A 17903-nucleotide genomic window follows, 5' to 3' on the forward strand; every position below is an offset into this window, starting at 1 on the left:
TTTTTTCCACCGAAAATCACAACGTTTATGCCAATGCCAGTAGCGGCATCAGCCCAGACTTTTAGAGGACCCAAATGTCAGGACAGGTGGCACCATGTTAGACTTGAGCGCTTATTATGGTGTCCTGGGCAGTGTATTTGCCATGTATAGACCACTAATAGAAGATGGATTCATAGAAAACCTCCCAAAACGTCTGTGTGTATTTTGTCTGGGAGAACGGACTGTGGTTTGGAGGCAGAATTGACAAAGGCTGTATCACTTGAGCTTGGCAAACTGTGATGGTTGTTTTTTTATTTTTTGATATCCACCTGCATCCAGAATTATGACAAGGGTTTTGTACTGGAGGTGTGCCAATGCCACCTTTCTGAATGAACTGCTCCGTAATAGTGCTACTGTATGGGTTGGAGAATACTGCACTGTCTCCCTTAACTCTCCACCCACCAACCCGCCTGTGGTGTTCAGCATCCCAGACTGGTGCAACTATGATAAGTGGAGCAAGGTACTGGTGGACCCGTCAATGGTGGAGCTCTGCTGGCAACACGACCAGATGGGTTTTAATAAGAACGTGTGCTGCAACATGCCCCTGTTTGAGAAGCTCACCTTAGAGACCAGGATGAGTGGCTCGTGTCCGTCTGTGTCAACAAGGAGACCAAGGACATCCTGCCCCAGGTGTGCCAATATCTGACTGGAACAAGCCCATCATTGTAGACATGGCTGACCTGGCTCTCTGTGCTGAGCTGGACTCTCTGAACTTCACTCAGAAGGTGTGCTCCAGAACCTGTTAGCCAACCTGGACAATACATGGCTATTGGCGTATTGTGCTAACCACACTGGCCCTGGGGGTGGAGGGGGAAAAGGAGGAGGCCTGATAGGGTTTAAGCCAGTAGAACAATGCCAGTACCACAGCTGGGCAGCAGCGCACTTCTAGACGCTGCTCTCCTGGCCCTGTGTTGGGACTACGACCAGGCCAACTTTGCATCATCCGTCTGCACCAAAAATGGCCTCCTCTCCCTGCTCACCAAGGAGCCCTCCAGCCTGTGAGTGGTGGGCACGCTCTGCACCAACAATGGCCTCCTCTCCCTGCTCACCAAGGAGCCCTCCAGCCTGTGAGTGGTGGGCACGCTCTGCACCAACAATGGCCTCCTCTCCCTGCTCACCAAGGAGCCCTCCAGCCTGTGAGTGGTGGGCTCTGCACCAACTACACCAAAGGAAACCGCCAGGGCAAAACCAACAGCACCTCCACAGACTCCCAGCCCTGCCTGGTCAGAGACATTGTGAGGAGGCTAGACTTGTACTGCAGACTTCAGCCTAGCCTGTCAGCCAGGCTCCAGTCAGACGCAGGCTCTGCAGCTGCTGCTGCACTGCGGGGTGGAGGTCCTGCAGCCTCGCTTGGAGGGGCTCCTGACCACACACATGGCCTCTGTGGTGGACCAGGCCACCAGTGTAACCATGGTGCTGCTGGTGGCCCTGGAGGAGAGCCAAATGACGTCCCTACGTGTGACTGAAAACATCCGCTTCAATGTGCTAGGGTCTGTGGTGCTCTATGTAGAGAGGGAGACCAATCTTGACAACGAGGGTCCTGCTGCAGTGCTTTGGGGTAGGTGGGCTGGGCAGACTTTATCTGCAGATAAAGAATTCCAACATTGTGTGTATTGTAAACTGCTACATTGAACAGTCCTGAATGAATGGTGGTCATCTAAACATTTCCCTCAGGTCACAAGGCCTGTGCATTTCCTCATGGACTACACCACGTTAGCCAGTTCTTGCTGTGAGATGCTACCCCACTCTTCCACCAAGGCACCTGCAAGTTCCCGGACATTTCTGGGGTTTAAATGTACCGATCCTGTGCAGGTGTTACATGTGGTCTGCCACTGCGAGGACGATCGGGTGTCCGTCCTGTCTCCCTGTAGCGCTGTCTTAGGCGTCTTACAGTACGGACATTGCAATTTATTGCCCTGTCCATATCTGCAGTCCTCATGCCTCCTTGCAGCATGCCTAAGGCACATTCACGCAGATGAGCAGGGACCCTGGGCATCTTTCTTTTGGTGTTTTTGGAAAGTCAGTAGAAAGGCCTCTTTTTAGTGTCCTAAGTTTTGTAACTGTGACCTTAATTGCCTGTAAGCTGTTAGTGTCTTAACGACTGTTCCACAGGTACATGTTCATGAATTGTTTATGGTTCATTGAACAAGCATGGGGAAACCCTTTACAATGAAAATCTGTGAAGTTATTTGGATTTTTACGAATTATCTTTGAAAGACAGGGTCCTGAAAAAGGGACGTTTTATTTCTTTTGCTGAGTTTATATCAATTACCATGAGGGCTATTGTTTCAACAGATGGTGTACACAGTTTCACACCTGTCATTGATAGGGGACATTACATCGCTTCCTCTGGATGAGATGAACTGACTGACATTGATGTGATTGAATGACAAGCCAAAACATCTCTAATCACATGTTTATTGTTGTTGATACTGTGTTGCTGTTGTCCATCTTGATTTATTACCTTTAACCATTCAAATGATAAGCGTGAAGATTTGTTTGTTTTTCCATAACAGATAGTACTGACCAGTTTGACGCAGACAGGAAGACATGTGACCAGTGATGGATTCTTCCTCATCAAGGTGACAGAAGTAGGACTGATATTTATTAGGTCTTTTTATATTTGTGACTGGTAATATAGGTACTAACAAATACACTCCCCAACGTATTTATTTGGCCAGTGAAGCTACAACTTTTAATTTGGCTCTATACTCCAGCATTTCGAATTTGAGATCAAACTTTTTACGAGGTGACAGTACAGGATGTCCCCTTTTTATTTGAGTGTATTTTCAAACATATCTGTTTTACCGTTTAGAAATAAAAGCACTTAATGTATCTAGTCCCCCCATTTGAAGACAAAAGTTGGCTGGGCTCCCTGCCTGTGCCATTAAACCCCTACAACTCATCCAGAACGCCGCAGCCCGTCTGGTGTTCAACCTTCCCAAGTTCTCTCACGTCACCCCGCTCCTCCGCTCTCTCCACTGGCTTCCAGTTGAAGCTCGCATCCGCTACAAGACCATGGTGCTTGCCTACGGAGCTGTGAGGGGAACGGCACCTCAGTACCTCCAGGCTCTGATCAGGCCCTACACCCAAACAAGGGCACTGCGTTCATCCACCTCTGGCCTGCTCGCCTCCCTACCACTGAGGAAGTACAGTTCCCGCTCAGCCCAGTCAAAACTGTTCGCTGCTCTGGCCCCCCAATGGTGGAACAAACTGCCTCACGACGCCAGGACAGCGGAGTCAATCACCACCTTCCGGAGACACCTGAAACCCCACCTCTTTAAGGAATACCTAGGATAGGATAAAGTAATCCTTCTCACCCCCTTAAAAGATTCAGATGCACTATTGTAAAGTGTCTGTTCCACTGGATGTCTTAAGGTGAATGCACCAATTTGTAAGTCGCTCTGGATAAGAGCGTCTGCTAAATGACTTAAATGTAAAATGTAAAAGTTGAGTGTTTGGTCCCATATTCCTATCACCCAATGAGTAGAATCCACATTTAATGCAGAAGTGTTCAGAAACATATTCTTATTGACAATAAAACTGACTCCAATGACAGATTATTTACCATTCATTTCTATTGGGCACAACATAATCTGAAACACAACCAAAACAAAATGTAAATGCATCCAACAAGTGTGTAGAGTCAAAAGCTTGGCGTAGTCATTGCGTGCTAAAAATATGCCCACAAGCCTCACAACACTCGTCTGAAGGTAACCCTGTACCAGTTTAAAAATACATAATAATTTATTTCAGATATAGGACACTTCAAAACATACTTCCTTTTGATAGTCAAAATAATTATGTTTTGCTGTGTAGGAATGTTACTCAATGTGTTTATGGCCTAATAGCAGTAAGGCCAAATTCAATCTTAAAAATATTTTCTGGGATACTTACAGGGGTTCTAAAAATCAAAGAACTAAATGATCCTTGGTAGATCATCTTAAAACAATTCCATAAGTTAGCTTTGTAGGCACTTAGACCATGAGTGAATTTGTCCAAATACTTATGACACGTTCAAATGGGGGGACTAGATACATAATGCTTTAATTTCTAAACAGTAAAACAGACAGTGGGGAGAACAAGTATTTGATACACTGCCGATTTTGCAGGTTTTCCTACTTACAAAGCATGTAGAGGTCTGTAATTTTTATCATAGGTACACTTCAACTGTGAGAGACGGAATCTAAAACAAATCCAGAAAATCACATTGTATGATTTTTAAGTAATTTGCATTTTATTGCATGACATAAGCATTTGATACATCAGAAAAGCAGAACTTAATATTTGGTACAGAAACCTTTGTTTGCAATTACAGAGATCATACGTTTCCTGTAGTTCTTGACCAGGTTTGCACACACTGCAGCAGGGATTTTGGCCCACTCCTCCATACAGACCTTCTCCAGATCCTTCAGGTTTCGGGACTGTCGCTGGGCAATACGGACTTTCAGCTCCCTCCAAAGATGTTCTATTGGGTTCAGGTCTGGAGACTGGCTAGGCCAGGACATTGAGATGCTTCTTACGGAGCCACTCCTTAGTTGCCCTGGCTGTGTGTTTCGGGTCATTGTCATGCTGGCCACGACCCAGCCACGACCCATCTTCAATGCTTTTTACTGAGGGAAGGAGGTTGTTGGCCAAGATCTCGCGATACATGGCCCCATCCATCCTCCCCTCAATACGGTGTCCCCTTTGCAGAAAAGCATCCTCAAAGAATGATGTTTCCACCTCCATGCTTCACGGTTGGGATGGTGTTCTTGGGGTTGTCCTTCTTTCTCCAAACACAGCGAGTGGAGTTTAGACCAAAAAGCTCTATTTTTGTCTCATCAGACCACATGACCTTCTCCCATTCCTCCTCTGGATCATCCAGATGGTCATTAGCAAACTTCAGACGGGCCTGGACATGCGCTGGCTTGAGGTGGGGGACCTTGCGTGCGATGCATGATTTTAATCCATGGCGGCGTAGTGTGTTACTAATGGTTTTCTTTGAGACTGTGGTCCCAGCTCTCTTCAGGTCATTCACCAGGTCATGGGCTGATCCCTCACCTTCCTCATGATCATTGATGCCCCACGAGGTGAGATCTTGCATGGAGCCCCAGACCGAGGGTGATTGACCGTCATCTTGAACTTCTTCCATTTTCTAATAATTGCGCCAACAGTTGTCTTCTCACCAAGCTGCTTGCCGATTGTCCTGTAGCCCATCCCAGCCTTGTGCAGGTCTACAATTTTATCCCTGATGTCCTTACACAGCTCCCTGGTCTTGGCCATTATGGAGAGGTTGGAGTCTGTTTGATTGAGTGTGTGGACAGGTGTTTTTTATATAGGTAACGAGTTCAAACCGGTGCAGTTAATACAGGTAATGAGTGGAGAACAGGAGGGATCCTTAAAGAAAAACTAACAGGTCTGTGAGAGCCAGAATTCTTACTGGTTGATAGGTGATCAAATACTTACAGTATGTCATGCAATAAAATGCAAATTAATTACTTAAAAATCATACAATGTGATTTTCTGGATTTTTGGTTTAGATTCCGTCTCTCACAGTTGATGTGTACCTATGATAAAAATGATAGACCTCTACATGCTTTGTAAGTAGGAAAACCTGCGAAATCGGCAGTGTATCAAATACTTGTTCTCCCCACTGTATGTATGGAAATACCCTCAAATAGAAGGTGACATTCTGTACTGTCGCCTCATAAAATACTTGACGTCAAATCAAAATGCTGGATTATAGATCCAAAGTAAAATGTTTACCATGACTGTCCAAATAAATATGTAGGGGAGTGTAAATTCTTCACACACGTCTGGAGATGTCTCAAGGCATAGTGATGGCTAGGTATGAGTATTTGTAATGTAGAGATTTTTTAGTTTGTTTATTGTTACTTGGTGACAGTTTTTATGATATTCTTGTCTGGCTTATGGGTGCTTGGTTTTAGTACGTGGTGTGATTCTGTTACAGGAGTATTTCCGTATCCCTCCGACCATTCTGAGGGCAGTGATTATACATCACCACAGTCCGACAGATGCTGCAGTACTTCAGCAGGAACCAGGGAACATTGCATGTAATACAACACACTTTATATCAGTTGTCCTCTTAGACAGGTCTTCCATGGAAAATACTCAGGTCACTTGACCTCAATGGGACAACCTGATTTGAATACATTTTTATAAAATAATGTAGCGAAACCTTTTCAGCTCTATGTTCACACAGGATAATCACTTAACCTCTCTCTCTGTCCCAGCTTACAGATGACTACCTAGGTACCATGGTATCTGTGCTTTTTCATACCCACTTGGTCAGGGACAGGAGCCTCTTTCCTGAACTGGTACCCCTACTTTCCCTGGTCAACTCTGCAGACATCCAGTCTGACATCACTGCCCCCCTTACAGACCAACCTCATTGTGTAAGTGAAGTAGGCTTCTGATACAAGTCATCATGAGCCAAGATGTCTTTGTGTGTTGGTTTCTGCATTATAGATGTACATATAGTACTGAATGGCTATAGAACTCTTATTATTCTAGAGTCAAAGGTCATGGACTTGCACAGTTAAATACCCGCTCTATTCAGACACAAACAGACTCCCAATATTGGAGTCATTTTCTATTGAAACTACTGCTTTGGCCTTCATTTATATTGGGTCATTTGAGTCTCTGAAAGAGATGTGCTTTCCCAGTCATGTTTTGCTCTCTGCTTTTTGTTCAGGTAAACAACAACTATGTCCTACATTCCTCTATGCTCGCTCTCGCTTTCTTCAGGAGAAATACCATCAACGGCAACATCAGGAGCCTGTCGGTGGAGCAGCGCAGGGCCTTGGGAGGTGGTACAGCCGAGCCCTCAGCTCCCTCAACATGACAGCCGGCAGCCCCTCTTCATCATGGACACTGTTAACCTGATCGTCTACCTGCCCTTTCACAGCTTCCAGCACCTCTCACCTGCTCAGGTAACAGAAAAGACACCTCTGTGAAACCAGAGCCGCCACAGCCAGGCACTCGTCAGTGGTCTCCATTGTGTCAGTGGTTGTGGCCATAGCCAATGTTCAGAAAGTAAACAACGGAATGCATGAATTAAGGTTGGCTATGTGAAGAAAAGTGAGTGATCTTTCAATGCTTAAAATGTGAATATGATTGTTGCACGTAAAGTCAGATCCAAAGTAATTGTCAGCCATGATAAAGATGAGCAAAAAAAGACTATAAATTAAATAATACAAATACTGAGCTTTATTGTATACAGAATTTCTATTTATACTATTGCGCAAAGAAAGAGATTTTGTTTAATAAGCAATACTTATTTTCTCAGTACCTTTCAATCCCTAACCTTGGATAATGTTTTTATGAGATTGGAGAACACATTGGGAGGGATCTTATTCCTCAGTACAGAATCTTTCCTGATCCTTGATATCCTTTGTTTTTGCTAATGGACTGCCCTCTTAAACTCAAACCACAGGTTTCAATGGGGTTCATCTGGAGACTGAGATGGCCATGGCAAAATGTTGATTTTTTGGGGGGTTAATTAACCATTTCTTTGTGGATTTTGATGTGTGCTTCGGGTTGTTGTCTTGCTCAAAGATCCACTTGTGGCCAAATTTCAACCTCCTGGCAGAGGCAACTAGGTTTTTGGCTTAGATGTCCTGGTCACTGGCATACCACAGCCTCCTGCAGCTCCCGCAATAATTGGGGGAAATTAGCTTTAAAAATGCAAAATAGCATGATATTAGCTATAAAACAGCAAAACAAAATCTAATTTGCCCCATGGCAAAATGTGATGAATTGAAGGACGTTAGCTATTTTCCCCAGAAGAAATGCTTAGACCTTTCTCAGACCTTGCTGAGTGCTCCACGAAACTGTGGTACGCCCCTGGTCCTGGTACTGGGTTAAGTTTATTAAGTCATTGACCTTAAAGGCCCAGTGCAGTTAAAATTCCTGTGTTTTTATCATATTGTATAACAGCTGATAAAACGTACACTGTAAAAATGTGTGAACGTGATCAGGGTTAGTTGCTGGTTGAAATACAAATCAGGTGACATTTTGAGAAAAAAATGATATTACTATTATAAACAATCTATTTCTCTGAGCACTGTGCAAATTTTTTTTATGTGTATACAGTGCAAAACAGTATACGTTTAGGCCAATACGTTTTCAGTGTCTTAATTTCAAACGGTATACAGTGCGTTTTCATCATTGTGCACGGTAAACCAGAGTTGGGTGGTGTTTCTTCTCTCCTAGCTGTTGGATGGAATGGATGTGTTGCTGATGAACACCCTAAACCACCTACAGCAGGAGTTTGTGTCTGAGAGCCTCATAGGGACGTTGAGAAATCTAACAGCAGAACAAGGTCAGTGTCACAATATTTGATCGATGGTTGGTCATGTATCCTCTCTTGCAGAAAGATTCGGTTTCAAACAATCTGATTTGAGTGTATGCGTTTTCAAGAAAATACTTTCCCTAGTCCTATGAAACTCAACACTCTGGTAGACACTGAAGTAACCAACTGTTTGGGATCCAAAAGTATCTTTGGATATGCTTGAGTAATTATCATCTTTGTCTCCCTAGGCTTGGCAACCTGACGTGTCTGTCAGACCCAACGGACCTGCGGGTGTACAGAAACGCAGAGGCCTTCTCTGTGATTCAGGACAACATTAGGACATGTGTTGTCCAGGGCCTCAGGAGCCCCAGGGACATGGTAAGTGGAGCTGTCAGACAGACACTGTTATTTCTTACCATGGAACTACTATTTCTCACTGCAAAGTTGAAGGTGAAACTTATATGGGTATGAGTGAAGTGGACTAGTCTATGGTTTGAATGTCTTGTGTTTGCACTTTGTGTGATTCCTGTGTATATATATGTGTGTGTGTTGTGCTTGTGACCATCCCTCTTCAGATCTCCAGCTTTTTCCTGAATGGGAGTGAGCTTCAGTCTCCTGGCTCTCTCTCCGCCTGCTGAGTGTCTCAGCTGGCTCCCTTCTTGCCTTGGCAGGGTGTGGACTTCCTGCAGAAACTCCGCCAATCCCAGCTCAGCACTGTGCTGACAGCCCTGGCCTCTGTGCCCTTCACTCCTGCACAGGTAGAAGATCATAATCATCAGTCGTCACAAACATCCTCTCATCAGAGAGAGAGCTCTAATGGAGCACCTTCTGTTTGGTTTTCATACCTGATTGGGTTTTCTCAGTGCTGCCCGGCTCCAGTAACAGAGGGTGGGGATGATTATGGGGGTTGGTTAGTAGGGGCTTTGTGACCGATGACAAGCAGCCAGTCTGCAGCAGTCTGACCCCAGGTGAGGTTCTGGAGGTGCCTTGACCCTTTGATTACAGAAGCACAACTAACCCCACATTTTCAACGTGTGCCTCACGGCTGCTGCCTGCCATGCGCCCTAAGGGGCCTTAGTCAATGGAATGGTAGGGTGGGGAAACGGAAGCAGAAAATAAAGCTTTTGTTTTGAGCCCAGTGGGATTTTCTTCTTTTTCCCAAGTAGTTTCCATTTCAATTATACAGATGTTAATAAAAGAGTTAAGACCGGTCATAATGATTTGTTCCATCTTCTTTTTGTGATGTCATCCGAGGCCAGTGTAATTGGGAACAAAGTGTCTCTAAACAACAGTATTATTTCTGTTTTTGAAGGACATGGCTTTCTGTTTCAGAAAGGGATTGTAAACAGGGTTGCGTATCGTCTCAGATATGGTATGCTAGATGTTTGAGAGTGTCTCTGTTTCAGTGTAATGCTTCTGTGCATAGTAATGGTCCATTCTGAGCCAGCTGGCCTAAAGCCTAGAGCAGTCTGGCCAGGGGTGACTCAAGGACACACACTATCACCATGGCAAACCACACAACCCTGTCAAGATGTGTGTTTCCTTACTTCATTACACACCAGATGACTCTACCTGTATTAGCTAAGTATCTAATAGCTGTATAGTGTTACAAAGAGCAAGGACAATTTGTCAGATATTTTGTATCTAGTTTCCTTTAACAGATTTTTGCATTATTAAAAGTGTTTGAATGATGAGTTAGAAATAGACTATCCCTCTTTCTCCATATCCCCCCCCACACACACACACGCTTTCATATCCCCAACCTTCCCTTCTCGCTCTTTCCTGCTGTCTCCCTCCTTGTGGCCCTTTCTAGCTGGGGCAGCTGCAGAAGCTGGGCTCTCTGGTGGGTGGGGTGGAGGTTGAGACTCTGTGGAACTTGCCCTCTGATATCCTGCTGTCCTCTCTTTCTGATGTCGCCCTGCACATGCCCGGCCTCAACCCCCCCACAGGCCAACACCATCACCACCTCACTCTGGGTACGGCCTTAGAAGGACACACCATCACAGACCCCCATCCTCACAAACAGCGACATGCTCACTCATACTAAATTAAGAAAATCGACAAGGTACACAGTAACATGGCTTCGGCAGTACGCTGCTACTCTTGGCTCAGTGGGCGGTATGTATACAAGGCTCTGTCAGTATGCATGCATGACCATAACCAATGGAGAGTAAATGGAAAGGAGGAGAGCAAGGTGGAGTGTAGAGTGGGACCACAGCTGGCATGCCCAGGTGTACCCAGGCTTCTTGCCCTGCCAGACAGTCAGATAGGGGTGCTGTGGCCCTGTGCCAGCTGGAGCTGTATGCTCCATAAGGACCCGAGCCAGGTATAGACTGGCACACTGGGCAGGCTCAGAATTGGGCTGTTTCTTAGAGAGGAGGTGCCAACTATGAATGAATGAGGTCACTCAGACGTTTGAAATTACCCCTCTTTTTTGTTTGCCCGATAATTTTTTTAATGGTTTGTAAACATGTATTTACATTCCACCAACATATTGTGTGTACCGATAGTGTTTGTCAGAAGCCTATTTAGTCACCATTGAAATCCACTTTATAACTACGTGTTTATCTTTGTATTGGTGTCGTTTAGTCACTATACTCTGTCTGTGTTGTGTTGACCTTTGTCCAGGGCTCACCAGAGGTGACTGGCTGGTTGGATAAGGTGGAGCCCCAGCACCCCTCTACTCAGTGTGCTGAGGGCTAGTCTGCTGTTGACCAACAGGACCTTGGCAGGAAGACGAGCCTGGAACACTCAGCAGGTAACGTCTATGAGCTGACTCATGCCCTCTCTGCTCCAGCAATACCTGTGACCTGCAAGTCGTTTTCAAGGGGATACAATTCATGCATATCAGTATAGGAACATCTATCTATCCCTAAATACTCAGTGATTTTATTCACCCAATGAAATGTAGAGATTTGAAAAGGATTTCTGAGTGTCAGCATGTTACGAAATGTGGGTCTCTCCTCCGTCATGCAGAGGTGTGTATGACACGGTCTTAGATGTTAAATAATTAACTATCAGTGGAGAGGTCGGCCTGTTGTACAACCCCTGCCCTGACTGTTTAAATAGGCTGTTCTATGTTCTGAACACACACCAGGTCCCAGCTGTCACTATGTGGTGGTGTCTCAGACTGGTGATGGCCCTGCTGCTAGCCTTGCGCTGCGCTGTTTCACCACACTGGCCATGAAAGCTGCCCTATAATCCCCTGTCTGTTGCTACTAATGGGCCTGAGGGCAGTCTGCCAGCACCATTAAATTACAGCTCCCTCATCTTGCATGTTTATGCACACTGTGAAGTGGCAAAGCACAACAATACTGTGCTACTGACCTCTATAGCACTGCAGGGTATTCTCTCTCTGGCTTTCTCTACGTGTGTTGGGAGATGGTTTGTGATCAATACTAATGATCACTTCTGGTTTCTTTTCCCAGGCTAAAACTGTTTTTAAAGAAGCAGTGAAGACCATGCCCAATCTTTCAACTGAGACGTTTCTGTGAGTGCATATCTATGTGAAACATAGCTGCAGTTGATTTATTACTAACCTCTTGTGAATGTGCTCCCATTCATATTTGTAATCTATTTTGTCTCTCTGGTTATACAGTGCCCTTGGAAGCATTGCTTGAGGTGTAAGCTGCACAGCCCTGCGACAGCTCATCTGGGACAAGCCGTCATTTTCCTCAATGCGGCGTGTCCTTCATGAAAGAGCAGTCTGTTCCTCCATTCCTCACTGGTACATGAGCAAATACTTAACCAAATTCCTCCGAGCCAGTTAATTGAATTAACATTTGGCATGGTTCCACTGTTAGGTATAAAGATATGTTATATAAGCGTAATTGACAACCATCATGCTTTTGTTTCATCGCGGAGCTGTACTACTTTGACTTCTTCTTTGAGCTGCTGGGAGACCTTGGCGCTCAGATCGCTCTGGCCCTGCCGTGAGTCGGTCTTAATGCCATTAATCATCACTACAGATGGCTTGAGCATCAACAATGCATCACTGTCAACGTTGTGTGTGTGTGTGCATGCTCTTGTCTGTGTGCATTTGCAGGGTGAGCACTATTAAGAAGTTCCCTGCTGACATGACGGATACTTTCAGGAAGATGATTGTGCAGGACTCCCATCACATCCTGCTCCTACCCAGTACAAAACAGGATATTCTGGTGAACAAGATGGAGCAGAGACTTGTCAGTACCCTCTCCTGTACCCCATTACTGCCAACATATTAAGACTGGGGTTTAACTTTGGTGTCTTCGATTTGAAATTTTTATGTTGAAAATAATCCACAGGTATAAATTGAAAATGTTCTCTCCCCCAGGGCATGTACACAGGAGAGTTCACTGAGGATGAGTTCTGCTCACTGGGCATCATGGTGACCTATGTAGTGGATGAGGTGTTTTTGCAGCTGGTGTGGAGCTTCTTTGTGGAGAGCCTGGAGTTCCTCAGAGTTCTGCTATAACAGCAGCAAGAGGGACAACGTCGCACCTTCGGGTACTGTAGCACCCTCTTAAACAACCACCCCACACACCCCATTTAACCTTTCGTGATAACTCTTGTCTCCTCACATCAAATGAAAAATGAGCCTTTTTGTGCGCTCTTAGCCCCGTTCAGAACTGGACCACTGAAGACACTCAATCAAGTGAACAGATTATTATTTTTCTTCCTTCCCAAAGCGACGCTGCAGCAGGTTCCACAGGTGCGTTTCCTGCTTTACTTTTCCCTCCGTCTTTAACACAACACATCCATTTCCATTATTTATTCAAGGTTAGTTCCTCTGCAACTGATTTGACCATTGTCATGATTCAATCATTTGGGTGTCCTTAAAGTTATTGAGAGGTGTTACAATTGCTACACGACACCAGGAATCAGGAAAGGATGGATTTGTAAAAGAATCCTGCAGGTGTCCACTGACAGGACTCCTAGAGGTGTCCAGGTGCTATGCTGCCTTGGCCTGTTGGCCCCTAGTCAGGCTGATGACCCAGGGGCGTATAGCGAGGCTGTTTCTGAGTCAGAGCCCTCTGCATTCAGGGCCGGGACCAGGGTGAACAGACACAGCTGTTTGAGAGGCAGCAATTTGTTCTTCAGTACTTCCTGGGTTTTCTCAAAGTGGGGCAGGTCACACGAGAGTGCCACTCTGTCTCACATTGAGACCTCTGTCTTACAGTTGAAGTCGGAAGTTTACATACACCTTAGCCAGATACATTTAAACTTAGTTTTTCACAATTCCTGATATTTAATCCAAGTAAAAATTCCCCGTTTTAGGTCAGTTAGGTTCACCACTTTATTTTAAGAATGTGAAATGTCAGAATAATAGTAGAGGGAATGATTTATTTCAGCGTTTATTTATTTCATCACACTCCCAGTGGGTCAAAAATGTACATGCACTCAATTAGTATTTGGTAGCATTGCCTTTACATTGTTTAACTTAGGTCAAACGTTTTGGGTAGCCTTCCATAAGCTTCCCACAATAAGTTGGGTGAATGTTGGCCCATTTCTCCTGACAGAGCTGGTCAGGTTTGTAGGCCTCCTTCTGCCCACACATTTTCAGGGCTTTGTGGTCAGGGCTTTGTGATGGCCACTCCAATACCTTGACTTTGTTGCCATTTTGCCACAACTTTGGAAGTATGCTTGGGGTCATTATCCATTTGGAAGACCCATTTGCGACCAAGCTTTAACTTCCTGACTGATGTCTTGAGATGTTGCTTCAATATATCCACATAATTGTCCTCCCTCATGATGCATCTATTTTGTGAAGTGCACCAGTCCCTCCTGCAGCAAAGCACCCCCACAACATGTTGCTGCCACCCCCGTGCTTCACGGTTGGGATGGTGTTCTTCAGCTTGAAAGCCTCCCGCTTTTTCGTTCCAAACATAATGGTCATTATGGCCAAACAGTTATATTTTTGTTTCATCAAACCAGAGGACATTTCACTTAAAAGTACAATCTTTGTCCCCATGTGCAGTTGCAAAGCGTAGTCTGGCTTTTTTATGGTGGTTTTGGAGCAGTTGCTTCTCAAGTTAGCGGCCTTTCAATTTATGTGGTAATAGGACTTGTTTTACTGTGTATATAGATACTTTTGTACCTGTTTCCTCCAGCATCTTCACAAGGTCCTTTGCTGTTTTTTTGGGATTGATTTGCACTTTTCGCACCACAGTACATTCATCTCCAGGAGACAGGACGCGTCTCCTTCCTAAGCGGTATGACGGCTCCGTGGTCCCATGGTGTTTATACACTGCTCAAAAAAATAAAGGGAACACTAAAATAACACATCTTAGATCTGAATGAATTAAATATTCTTAAAAAATATTTTTTTCTTTGCATAGTTGAATGTGCTGACAACAAAATCACACACAAATTATCAATGGAAATCAAATGTATCAACCCATGGAGGTCTGGATTTGGAGTCACACTCAAAATTAAAGTGGAGAACCACACTATAGGCTGATCCAACTGATGTAATGTCCTTAAAACAAGTCAAAATGAGGCTCAGTAGTGTGTGTGTGGCCTCCGTGCTTGTATGACCTCCCTACAACGCCTGGGCATGCTCCTGATGAGGTGGCGGATAGTCTCCTGAGGGATCTCCTCCCAGACCTGGAATAAAGCATCCGCCAACTCCTGGACAGTCTGGTGCAACGTGGCGTTGGTGGATGGAGCGAGACATGATGTCCCAGATGTGCTCAAATGGATTCAGGTCTGGGGAACGGGTGGGCCAGTTCATAGCATCAATGCCTTCCTCTTGCAGGAACTGCTGACACACTCCAGCCACATGAGGTCTAGCATTGTCTTGCATTAGGAGGAACCCAGGGCCAACCACACCAGCATATGGTCTCACAAGGGGTCTGGGGATCTCATCTCGGTACCTAATTGGCAGTCAGGCTACCTCTGGCGAGCACACGGAGGTCTGTGCGGCCCCCCAAAGAAATGCCACCCCACACCATGACTGACCCACCGCCAATGTTGCAGGCAGCAGAACGTTCTCCACGGCGTCTCCAGACTCTGTCACGTGCTCAGTGTGAATCTGCTTTCATCTGTAAAGAGCACAGGGCGCCAGTGGCGAATATGCCAATCTTGGTGTTCTCTGGCAAATGCCAAACGTCCTGCATGGTGTTGAGCTGTAAGCACAACCCCCACCTGTGGACGTCAGGCCCTCATACCACCCTCATGGAGTCTGTTTCTGACCGTTTGAGCAGACACATGCACATTTGTGGCCTGCTGGAGGTCATTTTGCAGGGCTCTGGCAGTGCTCCTCCTTGCACAAAGGCGGAGGTAGCGGTCCTACTGCTGGGTTGTTGCCCTCCTACGGCCTCCTCCACGTCTCCTGATGTACTGGCCTGTCTCCTGGTAGCGCCTCCATGCTCTGGACACCACGCTGACAGACACAGCAAACCTTCTTGCCACAGCTCGCATTGATGTTCCATTCTGGATGAGCTGCACTACCTGAGCCACTTGTGTGGGTTGTAGACTCCGTCTCATGCTACCACTAGAGTGAAAGCACCGCCAGCATTCAAAAGTGACCAAACCATCAGCCAGGAAGCATAGGAACTGAGAAGTGGTCTGTGGTCCCCACCTGCAGAACCACTCCTTTATTGGGGGTGTCTTGCTAATTGCCTATAATTTCCACCTGTTGTCTATTCCATTTGCACAACAGCATGTGAAATTTATTGTCAATCAGTGTTGCTTCCTAAGTGGACAGTTTGATTTCACAGAAGTGTGATTGACCTGGAGTTACATTGTGTTGTTTAAGTGTTCCCTTTATTTTTTTGAGCAGTGTACTTGCATACTATTGTTTGTACAGATGAACGTGGTATCGTCAGGCGTTTGGAAATTGCTCCCAAGGATGAACCAGACTTGTGGAGGTCTTGGCTGATTTCTTTTGATTTTGCCATGATGTCAAGCAAAGAGGCACTGAGTTTGAATGTAGCCTTGAAATACCTCCAATTAACTCAAATGATGTCAATTAGCCTATCGGAAGATTCTAAAGCCATGACAATAATTTTCTGGAATTTTCCAAGCTGTTTAAATGCACAGTCAACTTAGTGTATGTAAAATTCTGACCCACTGGAATTGTGATACAGTGAAATAATCTGTCTGTAAACAATTGTTGGAAAAATTACTTGTCATCCACAAAGGAGACTTGCCACTTGCCAACCGACTTTCCAAAACTATAGTTTGTTTCCAAGAAATTTGTGGAGTGGTTGAAAAACAAGTTTTAAATGCCTCCAACCTAAGTGTATGTAAACGTCCGACTTCAAGTGTAGGTAGGGTGACTCTTTCGGTCAGAAACATTCGACATTATTTGGGATTTGTATGCCCATAAACTGTTTTTACCCACAACATAAGGAGATACTAAATTATGTAGTTACACTGCATTTCTGAGATCACCATACAAAAAACTGTCCGACAGCTAGATACAGGATTCTTACAGGTTTCAAGTGTAATGGCTAATTTAGCTAATAATGCTTAATATAAGATATAACAATAACTTACACTGCCATAAATGCAAGGACAGAAAAGTCATGTTTAATGTCACACTATTTTGGACAAATCAGTCAAGACACCAACCATGATAAAAGGTTAAACATACAGTAGGTTTAAATAAACCTGTGAATATTTTTGACTATAGCTATGATCCCCCCCCCTTATGTTAATGTAATGACATTAAAAAATTGGCATTCTTATTGATTACTTACAAACAGCTGTAACGAGTTGTCCAGCGTAGAAAATCCTCACTGGAACCTTAGTTTATAGAAAAACCCATTTAAACCCTGGATTGTATTGGCCAATGAGCGGCTTTGAAAGGACCAGGTCGGCACTCCCCAGAAGAATCAGTCTTGCTAAGGAATGAATGGAATTCAAAGGATTTCAATTAAATGTTTCAAAGACAAAATTGCATGTATTTTTGTTGTTGTAGTGGGGACAGTAAAATGTGTACTTTCTAAAAATGTATACTTTAAGGGGACACAAAACATCTATATATTTTATGTTAAGCTCACATAATATAATTTAAAAGTATGCACGAAGGTGACTAATAGAATAAACATGGCAAAAATAAATGTAGACATTAATAAATGCATTTCTATAACTTCCAAAACATTTTTTACTATGATAGGAGTGCCAAGATGGGGGCGCGGTGGCTTCAAGCTGGGCCGTCTGAGGCTGACCTGTTCAGAAGAGCAGCAGCTTTAACGGGACTGCTGAGCCATAGCCTGGCTTTTGGACCCATAAGCTCCTGGCACCCTGAGGTCTTCATTGAGGTTGGAGCACTGGCAGGTGCAACATGCCTTTTGTTGTTTTGCTACCACAAATATGTCTAGTGCCTGAAATTAGTTTCAAATCCTCTTAACTTGTTACTATCTGCAGCTGGCCTCCCAGATACGGCCATGTCATCTTTGGTGAAGGTTGAAGGACTGACACCATTCTGGCTGTGTCCCTCATCTGGGCAGACAAGTGTGAGGATTCAAAAACACATGTCAGTTTATCTTCCATGTTTTGTATTGCCTCCTATCAAATAGTTGTTTTTCTTTGTGTCCATGTCGTGTTTGACCCAGCCCAGAATGTTTCTCCTATAAACAGC

General features: G+C 44.7%; 1 pseudogene; it reads left to right on the top strand.

The window, feature by feature from the left end:
* Nucleotides 1–300: 300 nt before the first annotated feature.
* On the top strand, nucleotides 301–13492 carry LOC115112807 (uncharacterized; annotated as a pseudogene).
* The last annotated feature ends 4411 nt before the right edge of the window (nucleotides 13493–17903 follow it).

The sequence above is a fragment of the Oncorhynchus nerka genome, linkage group LG28 (assembly GCF_034236695.1).
Source record: "Oncorhynchus nerka isolate Pitt River linkage group LG28, Oner_Uvic_2.0, whole genome shotgun sequence".
Taxonomy (NCBI): Eukaryota; Metazoa; Chordata; class Actinopteri; order Salmoniformes; family Salmonidae; genus Oncorhynchus; species Oncorhynchus nerka.